Genomic DNA, 11,389 nt, shown 5'->3' on the forward strand with positions numbered 1-11,389 from the left:
TGTTGCAGTATACACTTCGCCAGTCTCTCCTCCGCTCTCCCCTTTCCCCCCCCCCTTTTCTCTCCTCCTTCTTTCCCTCTTTCCCTTCTTCTTTCCCCCCCCCCGTCCCTTCTCTCCCCCTCTATCCTCCCTCCTTGCTCTCTCTCTCGTCTACAAATCTTTTTTCCCTCCTCCGGAGGTCCCTTCCTCTTCCCTTTTCCCTACTCTTGTATTTAACCCCTCATGTAAAGACAGCCTCCGACAGCATGTTATTTAACCCCTCATGTAGAGACAGCCTCCGACAGCAGTTATTTAACCCTCATGTAAAGACAGCCTCCGCACAGCATGTTATTTAACCCCTCATGTAGAGACAGCCTCCGACAGCATGTTTATTTAACCCTCATGAAGGACAGCCTCGACAGCATGTTATTTACCCCCATGTAGAGACAGCCTCCGACAGCATGTTATTTAACCCCTCATGTAGGACAGCCTCCGACAGCATGTTATTTAACCCCACATGTAGAGGCAGCCTCCGACAGCATGTTATTTAACCCCTCATGTAGAGGCAGCCTCCGACAGCATGTTATTTAACCCCACATGTAAAGACAGCCTCCGACAGCATGTTATTTAACCCCTCATGTAGAGACAGCCTCCGACAGCATGTTATTTAACCCCTCATGTAAAGACAGCCTCCGACAGCATGTTATTTAACCCCTCATGTAAAGACAGCCTCCACAGCATGTTATTTAACCCCTCATGTAGAGACAGCCTCCGACAGCATGTATTTAACCCCTCATGTAGAGACAGCCTCCGACAGCATGTTATTTAACCCCTCATGTAAAGCAGCCTCCGACAGCATGTTATTTAACCCTCATGTAAGGCAGCCTCGACCGCATGTATTTAACCCCCATGTAAAGACAGCCTCCGACAGCATGTTATTTTAACCCTCATGTAGAGACAGCCTCCGACAGCATGTTATTTAACCCCCATGTAAAGACAGCCTCGACAGCATGTTATTTAACCCCACATGTAAAGACAGCCTCCGACAGCATGTTATTTAACCCCTCATGTAGAGGCAGCCTCCGACAGCATGTTATTTAACCCCACATGTAAAGACAGCCTCCGACAGCATGTTATTTAACCCCTCATGTAGAGGCAGCCTCCGACAGCATGTTATTTAACCCCTCATGTAGAGACAGCCTCCGACAGCATGTTATTTAACCCCTCATGTAAAGACAGCCTCCGACAGCATGTTATTTAACCCCTCATGTAGAGACAGCCTCCGACAGCATGTTATTTAACCCCTCATGTAAAGGCAGCCTCCGACAGCATGTTATTTAACCCCTCATGTAAAGACAGCCTCCGACAGCATGTTATTTAACCCCTCATGTAGAGACAGCCTCCGACAGCATGTTATTTAACCCCACATGTAAAGACAGCCTCCGACAGCATGTTATTTAACCCCACATGTAAAGACAGCCTCCGACAGCATGTTATTTAACCCCTCATGTAGAGGCAGCCTCCGACAGCATGTTATTTAACCCCACATGTAAAGACAGCCTCCGACAGCATGTTATTTAACCCTCATGTAGAGCAGCCTCCGACAGCATGTTATTTAACCCCTCATGTAGAGACAGCCTCCGACAGCATGTTATTTAACCCCTCATGTAGAGACAGCCTCCGACAGCTGTTATTTAACCCCTCATGTAAAGACGCCTCCGACAGCATGTTATTTAACCCCACATGTAGAGACAGCCTCCGACAGCATGTTATTTAACCCTATGTAGAGACAGCCTCCGACAGCATGTTATTTAACCCCTCATGTAAAGACATCGACAGCATGTTATTTAACCCTCATGTAGAGGCAGCCTCCGACAGCATGTTATTTAACCCCTCATGTAGAGGCAGCCTCCGACAGCATGTTATTTAACCCCTCATGTAGAGACAGCCTCCGACAGCATGTTATTTAACCCCTCATGTAGAGACAGCCTCCGACAGCATGTTATTTAACCCCTCATGTAGAGACAGCCTCCGACAGCATGTTATTTAACCCCCCTATGTAAAGACAGCCTCCGACAGCATGTTTATTAACCCTCATGTAGAGACAGCCTCCGACAGCAGTTATTTAACCCCTCATGTAGAGAGCCTCCGACAGCATGTTATTTACCCCTCATGTAAAGACAGCCTCCGACAGCATGTTATTTAACCCCTCATGTAGAGGCAGCCTCCGACAGCATGTTATTTAACCCCTCATGTAAAGACAGCCTCCGACAGCATGTTATTTAACCCTCTAAAGACAGCCTCCGACAGCATGTTATTTAACCCCTCATGTAAAGACAGCCTCCGACAGCATGTTATTTAACCCCTCATGTAGAGGCAGCCTCCGACAGCATGTTATTTAACCCCTCATGTAAAGACAGCCTCCGACAGCATGTTATTTAACCCCTCATGTAGAGGCAGCCTCCGACAGCATGTTATTTAACCCCTCATGTAAAGACAGCCTCCGACAGCATGTTATTTAACCCCTCATGTAAAGACGCCTCCGACAGCATGTATTTAACCCTCATGTAAAGACAGCCTCCGACAGCATGTTATTAACCCCTCATGTAAGAGACAGCCTCCGACAGCATGTTATTTAACCCCTCATGTAGAGACAGCCTCCGACAGCATGTTATTTAACCCTCATGTAAGGCAGCCTCCGACAGCATGTATTTAACCCTCATGTAAAGGCAGCCTCCGACAGCATGTTATTTAACCCCTCATGTAAAGACAGCCTCCGACAGCATGTTATTTAACCCCTCATGTAAAGACAGCTCCGACAGCATGTTATTTAACCCCACATGTAAAGAACAGCTCCGACAGCATGTTATTTAACCCCACATGTAGAGCAGCCTCCGACAGCATGTTATTTAACCCTCATGTAGAGGCAGCCTGACAGCATGTTATTTAACCCCACATGTAGAGGCAGCCTCGACAGCATGTTATTTAACCCACATGTAAAGACAGCCTCCGACAGCATGTATTAACCCCTCATGTAAAGGCAGCCTCCGACAGCATGTTATTTAACCCCTCATGTAAAGACAGCCTCCGACAGCATGTTATTTAACCCCTCATGTAAAGACAGCCTCCGACAGCATGTTATTTAACCCCTCATGTAGAGACAGCCTCCGACAGCATGTTATTTAACCCCTCATGTAAAGGCAGCCTCCGACAGCATGTTATTTAACCCCTCATGTAAAGGCAGCCTCCGACAGCATGTTATTTAACCCCTCATGTAAAGACAGCCTCCGACAGCATGTTATTTAACCCCTCATGTAAAGACAGCCTCCGACAGCATGTTATTTAACCCCACATGTAAAGACAGCCTCCGACAGCATGTTATTTAACCCCACATGTAGAGGCAGCCTCCGACAGCATGTTATTTAACCCTCATGTAGAGGCAGCCTCCGACAGCATGTTATTTAACCCCAATGTAGAGGCAGCCTCGACAGCATGTTATTTAACCCACATGTAAAGACAGCCTCCGACAGCATGTTATTTAACCCTCATGTAAAGGCAGCCTCCGACAGCATGTTATTAAACCCTCATGTAAAGACAGCCTCCGACAGCATGTTATTTAACCCCTCATGTAAAGACAGCCTCCGACAGCATGTTATTTAACCCCTCATGTAGAGACAGCCTCCGACAGCATGTTATTTAACCCCTCATGTAGAGACAGCCTCCGACAGCATGTTATTTAACCCCACATGTAGAGACAGCCTCCGACAGCATGTTATTTAACCCCTCATGTAGAGACAGCCTCCGACAGCATGTTATTTAACCCCACATGTAGAGGCAGCCTCCGACAGCATGTTATTTAACCCAACATGTAGAGACAGCCTCCGACAGCATGTTATTTAACCCCACATGTAAAGACAGCCTCCGACAGCATGTTATTTAACCCCTCATGTAGAGACAGCCTCCGACAGCATGTTATTTAACCCCTCATGTAGAGGCAGCCTCCGACAGCATGTTATTTAACCCCTCATGTAAAGACAGCCTCCGACAGCATGTTATTTAACCCCTCATGTAGAGACAGCCTCCGACAGCATGTTATTTAACCCCTCATGTAAAGACAGCCTCCGACAGCATGTTATTTAACCCCACATGTAGAGGCAGCCTCCGACAGCATGTTATTTAACCCCTCATGTAGAGGCAGCCTCCGACAGCATGTTATTTAACCCCACATGTAGAGACAGCCTCTGACAGCATGTTATTTAACCCCTCATGTAAAGACAGCCTCCGACAGCATGTTATTTAACCCCACATGTAGAGACAGCCTCCGACAGCATGTTATTTAACCCCACATGTAAAGACAGCCTCTGACAGCATGTTATTTAACCCCTCATGTAGAGACAGCTCTCGACAGCAGTTATTTAACCCCACATGTAAAGACAGCCTCCGACAATATGTTAACTTTAACAGATGTCTTCATTTTCTCTCATTTCGCTGTGGGTGTGTGGGGGTCTGTGTGATTGTAAGTGTCACTGTGATCTCCTGCTCTAAGCTAAAGGTAATACAGCGTTAGCTAACGGTCCTAACAGTCATTATTTGGGAAGAGAGTGGCTAGCTAGACAGTCATCTAACAGCTGAAAGAGCCCCCCGTCTCTCTGTGGTGCATCAAGGCTGCATCTGGGACAGTCATTAAATAGTAGTGGATTTGAGGAGACAGATTAAACAGTTTTTACATTTTACTTAAGAACAAATTCTTATTTACAGTGACGGCTTACCGGGGAACAGGGGCAGAACGACAGGGGCAGAACGACAGATTTTTTTACCCTGTCAGCTTGGGGATTCGATCCAGCAACCTTTCGGTTACTGGCCCAACGCTCTAACCACCAGGCTACCTGCGCCCCAACAGTAATCTAATTAAACAGTTAATTAGATAGTTGGATATGAGGAGACGGATTAACATAATTAAACAGTTAATTAGATAGTAGTGGATTGAGGAGACGGATTAACATAATTAAGCAGTAATTAGATAGTAGTGGATATGAGGAAGGATTAACATAATTAAACAGTTAATAGATAGTAGTGGATATGGGAGACGGATTAACATAATTAAACAGTTAATTAGATAGTAGTGGATATGAGGAGACGGATTAAACAAATTAAACAGTTAATTAGATAGTAGTGGATATGAGGAGACGGATTAACATAATTAAACAGTTAATTAGATAGTAGTGGACATGAGGAGACGATTAACATAATTAAACAGTAATTAGATAGTAGTGGATATGAGGAGACGGTTAACATAATTAACAGTAATTAGATAGTAGTGGATATGAGGAGAAGGATTAACATAATTAAACAGTTCATTAGATAGTAGTGGACGTGAGGAGACAGATTAACATAATTAAACAGTTAATTAGATAGTAGTGGATATGAGGAGACGGATTAACATAATTAAACAGTTAATAGATAGTAGTGGACATGAGGAGACGGATTAACATAATTAAAAAAGTTAATTAGATAGTAGTGGACATGAGGAGACGGATTAACATAATTAAACAGTTAATTAGATAGTAGTGGATATGAGGAGACGGATTAACATAATTAACAGTTAATTAGATAGTAGTGGATATGAGGAGACAGATTAACATAATTAAACAGTTAATTAGATAGTAGTGGACATGAGGAGACGGATTAACATAATTAAACAGTTAATTAGATAGTAGTGGATATGAGGAGACGGATTAACATAATTAAACAGTAATTAGATAGTAGTGGATATGAGGAGACGGATTAACATAATTAAACAGTTAATTAGATAGTAGTGGATATAGGGAGCAGGATTAACATAATTAAACAGTTAATTAGATAGTAGTGGACATGAGGAGACAGATTAACATAATTAAACAGTTAATTGGATAGTAGTGGATATGAGGAGACGGATTAACATAATTAAACAGTTAATTAGATAGTAGTGGACATGAGGAGACGGATTAACATAATTAAACAGTTAATTAGATAGTAGTGGATATGAGGAGATGGATTAACATAATTAAACAGTTAATTAGATAGTAGTGGACATGAGGAGACGGATTAACATAATTAAACAGTTAATTAGATAGTAGTGGATATGAGGAGACGATTAACATAATTAAACAGTTAATTAGATAGTAGTGGATATGAGGAGACGGATTAACATAATTAAACAGTTAATTAGATAGTAGTGGACATGAGGAGACAGATTAACATAATTAAACAGTTAATTGGATAGTAGTGGATATGAGGAGACGGATTAACATAATTAAACAGTTAATTAGATAGTAGTGGACATGAGGAGACGGATTAACATAATTAAACAGTTAATTAGATAGTAGTGGATATGAGGAGATGGATTAACATAATTAAACAGTTAATTAGATAGTAGTGGACATGAGGAGACGGATTAACATAATTAAACAGTTAATTAGATAGTAGTGGATATGAGGAGACGGATTAACATAATTAAACAGTTAATTAGATAGTAGTGGATATGAGGAGACGGATTAACATAATTAAACAGTTAATTAGATAGTAGTGGACATGAGGAGACAGATTAACATAATTAAACAGTTAATTAGATAGTAGTGGACATGAGGACAGAATTCTCTGTATCTCACATCAAAACAGACAGGGGCCCATAGTGCACTACGTAGGGGGCCCATAGTGCAGGGGCCCATAGTGCACTATGTAGGGGGTAGGGTGCCATTTTGGAGGCAGCCTCTGTCTGCAGTAAGAGCTGAGGGGAAAACCCAGGGTCGCTGGTTAATCATTCCTACCAGCGTGTCAAACTGTTCAGAGGTGCCTAAACGCTTCACAACAGAATGATAGAATCCCTCTGAGGGCTCCAGATGACCAGAACCCGTTCTAACCTCCAGTGGGTTTGAGGAGAAGAGATTGAGTGGTGTGTGTGTGTGTGTGTCCCCCAGGCGGTGGTGTCCTGGCAGAACGGTGAACCGTCTGTTTGTTATAACAGGAAGCAGGAAACAGTCAGGAACAGGACTACACACACACGAGCCAGGGGTGTAACAACTAAAAATACCCCTCTGTGAAAGGTCATAACAAGCCATAAAAAACAGGAGGACATATGACAGCGTGTGTGTGTGTGTGTGTGTTGTGTGTGTGTGTGTGTGTGTGTGTGTGTGTGTGTGTGTGGGTGTTGTGTGTGTGTGTGTGTAGATGATGAAACCATGTGATGAGAAGTCATTCAGCTGGGCGTGACCCTCTGGTGTAGGGTCAACATCGCTCTGTGATAATGGGTGTAGTCCTTTCCTCCAGTCAAATGAACTAGTGGCCTCATGGGTGGAATGTTATTCATCATTTCATAATGAATGAATAAATAAATACAATAACGGCGAAAATCCTTGTGTTTCTATGTCAGTGTTGTTATATTTAAGTCTTCTGTGATGTATATAAAGTGTAATATTAGGATTGAATCAACTCTATATCTGACATGGTACAAGTGTCTTCTTTTGTTTAAGCCCAGGGCCTAGAGAACACTACACAAAAAAGGTTCTTCGTCTGTCCCTATAGGATAACCCTTTGAAGAACCCTTGTTGGTTCCACGTAGAGCAGTTTTAGGTTACATGTAAACCCTTTACAGAGAGGGTTCTATGTGTAACCCAAAATGGTTCTACCTGGAACAAAAAAGGGTTCTACCTGGAACAAAAAGGGTTTTACTTGAATCAAAAAGGAACCATTTTTTCTATGAGTGTAAATATTGGTGAACTTCCATCTAAGACCTACCACCATACCACTTAACCCTAACCATCAAATCAAATGTTATTGGTTGGGTACAAATAGTTTGCAGATGTTATCACAGGTGCAGAGAAATGCTTATGTTTCTACCGCCAACAGTGCAGTAATACCCCACCATACCAAACAATACACACAAATAAATTGAGACATATCAGAATGAGAAATGTCCTGAATATAGCGTTTGTGTTGAGGTGTCTAATCTTCGAATCACATCTATCCTTCAGCACAGTCATCACCAATCACCACCTCCAATCAACATCTATCCTTCAGCACAGTCATCACCAATCACCACCTCCAATCACATCTATCCTTCAGCACAGCTCACCAATCACACATCCAATCACATCTATCCTTCAGCACAGCCGTCCACCAATCACCACCTCCAATCACATCTATCCTTCAAACAGTCATCACAATCACCACCTCCAATCAAATCTATCCTTCAGACAGTCATCACCAATCACCACCTCCAATCACATCTATCCTTCAGCACAGCCATCACCAATCACCACCTCCATCACATCTATCCTTCAGCACAGCCATCCACCAATCACCACCTCCAATCAAATCTATCCTTCAGCACAGTCATCACCGATCACCAATCCAATACATCTATCCTTCAGCACACAGCCATCCACCAATCACCACCTCCAATCACATCTATCCTTCAGCACAGCCATCCACCAATCACCACCTCCAATCAAATCTATCCTTCAGCACAGTCATCACCAATCACCACCTCCAATCACATCTATCCTTCAGCACAGCCATCCACCAATCACCACCTCCAATCACATCTATCCTTCACCACAGTCTCACAGATCCATCACACCTCAATCACATCTATCCTTCACCACAGTCATCACCGATCACCACCTCCAATCACATCTATCCTTCAGCACAGTCATCACCAATCACCACCTCCAATCACATCTATCCTTCAGCACAGCCATCCACCAATCACCACCTCCAATCACATCTATCCTTCAGCACAGTCATCACCAATCACCACCTCCAATCAAATCTATCCTTCACCACAGCCATCCACCAATCACCACCTCCAATCAAATCAATCCTTCAGCACAGTCATCACCAATCACCACCTCCAATCACATCTATCCTTCAGAACAGCCGTCCACCAATCACCACCTCCAATCAAATCTATCCTTCAGCACAGCCGTCCACCAATCACCACCTCCAATCACATCTATCCTTCAGCACAGTCATCACCAATCACCACCTCCAATCAAATCTATCCTTCAGCACAGCTATCCACCAATCACCACCTCCAATCAAATCTATCCTTCAGCACAGTCATCACCAATCACCACCTCCAATCACATCTATCCTTCAGCACAGCCGTCCACCAATCACCACCTCCAATCACATCTATTCCTTCAGCACAGTCATCACGAATCACCACCTCCAATCAAATCTATCCTTCAGCACAGTCATCACCAATCACCACCTCCAATCAAATCTATCCTTCAGCACAGTCATCACCAATCACCACCTCCAATCAAATCTATCCTTCAGAACAGTCATCACCAATCACCACCTCCAATCACATCTATCCTTCAGCACAGCCATCCACCAATCACCACCTCCCTTTCTGAGAGCAGACATACAATACAAAGACAGGGCTGCAGGACAGGACCACTAGGGGTAGAACATGGTGATGATACAATACAGAGACAGGGCTGCAGGACAGACCACTAGGGGTAGAACATGATGATGATACAATACAGAGACAGGGCTGCAGGACAGGACCACTAGGGGTAGAACACGGTGATGATACAGTACAGAGACAGGGCTGCAGGACAGGACCACTAGGGGTAGAACATGGTGATGATACAGTACAGAGACAGGGCTGCAGGACAGGACCACTAGGGGTAGAACATGGTGATGATACAGTACAGAGACAGGGCTGCAGGACAGGACCACTAGGGGTAGAACATGGTGATGATACAGTACAGAGACAGGGCTGCAGGACAGACCACTAGGGTAGAACATGATGATGATACAATACAGAGACAGGGCTGCAGGACAGAACCACTAGGGGTAGAACACGGTGATGATACAATACAGAGACAGGGCTGCAGGACAGGACCACTAGGGTAGAACATGGTGATGATACAGTACAGAGACAGGGCTGCAGGACAGGACCACTAGGGGTAGAACATGGTGATGATACAGTACAGAGACAGGGCTGCAGGACAGGACCACTAGGGGTAGAACATGGTGATGATACAGTACAGAGACAGGGCTGCAGGACAGGACCACTAGGGGTAGAACATGGTGATGATACAGTACAGAGACAGGGCTGCAGGACAGGACCACTAGGGGTAGAACATGGTGATGATACAGTACAGAGACAGGGCTGCAGGACAGGACCACTAGGGGTAGAACATGGTGATGATATAGTACAGAGACAGGGCTGCAGGACAGGACCACTAGGGGTAGAACATGGTGATGATACAGTACAGAGACAGGGCTGCAGGACAGGACCACTAGGGGTAGAACATAGTGATGATACAGTACAGAGACAGGGCTGCAGGACAGGACCACTAGGGGTAGAACATGGGGATGATACAATACAGAGACAGGGCTGCAGGACAGGACCACTAGGGGTAGAACATGGTGATGATACAATACAGAGACAGGGCTGCAGGACAGGACCACTAGGGGTAGAACATGGGGATGATACAGTACAGAGACAAGGCTGCAGGACAGGACCACTAGGGGTAGAACATGGTGATGATACAGTACAGAGACAGGGCTGCAGGACAGGACCACTAGGGGTAGAACATGGTGATGATACAATACAGAGACAGGGCTGCAGGACAGGACCACTAGGGGTAGAACATGGTGATGATACAGTACAGAGACAGGGCTGCAGGACAGGACCACTAGGGGTAGAACATGTTGATGATACAATACAGAGACAGGGCTGCAGGACAGGACCACTAGGGGTAGAACATGGTGATGATACAATACAGAGACAGGGCTGCAGGACAGGACCACTAGGGGTAGAACATGGTGATGATACAATACAGAGACAGGGCTGCAGGACAGGACCACTAGGGGTAGAACATGGTGATGATACAATACAGAGACAGGGCTGCAGGACAGGACCACTAAGGGTAGAACATGGTGATGATACAATACAGAGACAGGGCTGCAGGACAGGACCACTAGGGGCGTCGCCTCACTAGCTGGCTTCTGAGGTGGAGCGATCGGCTAAGATGCTAGAAGAGGGCGATCACGTGTGGCTGTGAGGCAGAGGTCCTGAGTTCACGCCAGATTTGGTACTTTCTAAGCAAGCAGAATGATGTCCTTTACATAGACAACACTGTGTGTGTGTGAAGTCATCTTTGTGTTTGAGGGGAAACATTTAAGTCCTCCTTAATCCCACTCTACCGGTCTTCTGTCAAGTCCTCTTTACCTTCCCCTCTCAACATGTTGTCTATTCAGTCAGGCATGGTACACTGACCACCAGCTGTCGCGCACACACACACTCACACACACGCACACGCGCACACACACACGCGCACACACACACACACACACTCGCACGCGCACACGCACACACTCACACGCACGCACGCGCACTCACGCGCACGCA

Source organism: Salvelinus namaycush, unplaced genomic scaffold, assembly GCF_016432855.1.
Source record: "Salvelinus namaycush isolate Seneca unplaced genomic scaffold, SaNama_1.0 Scaffold337, whole genome shotgun sequence".
Taxonomy (NCBI): Eukaryota; Metazoa; Chordata; class Actinopteri; order Salmoniformes; family Salmonidae; genus Salvelinus; species Salvelinus namaycush.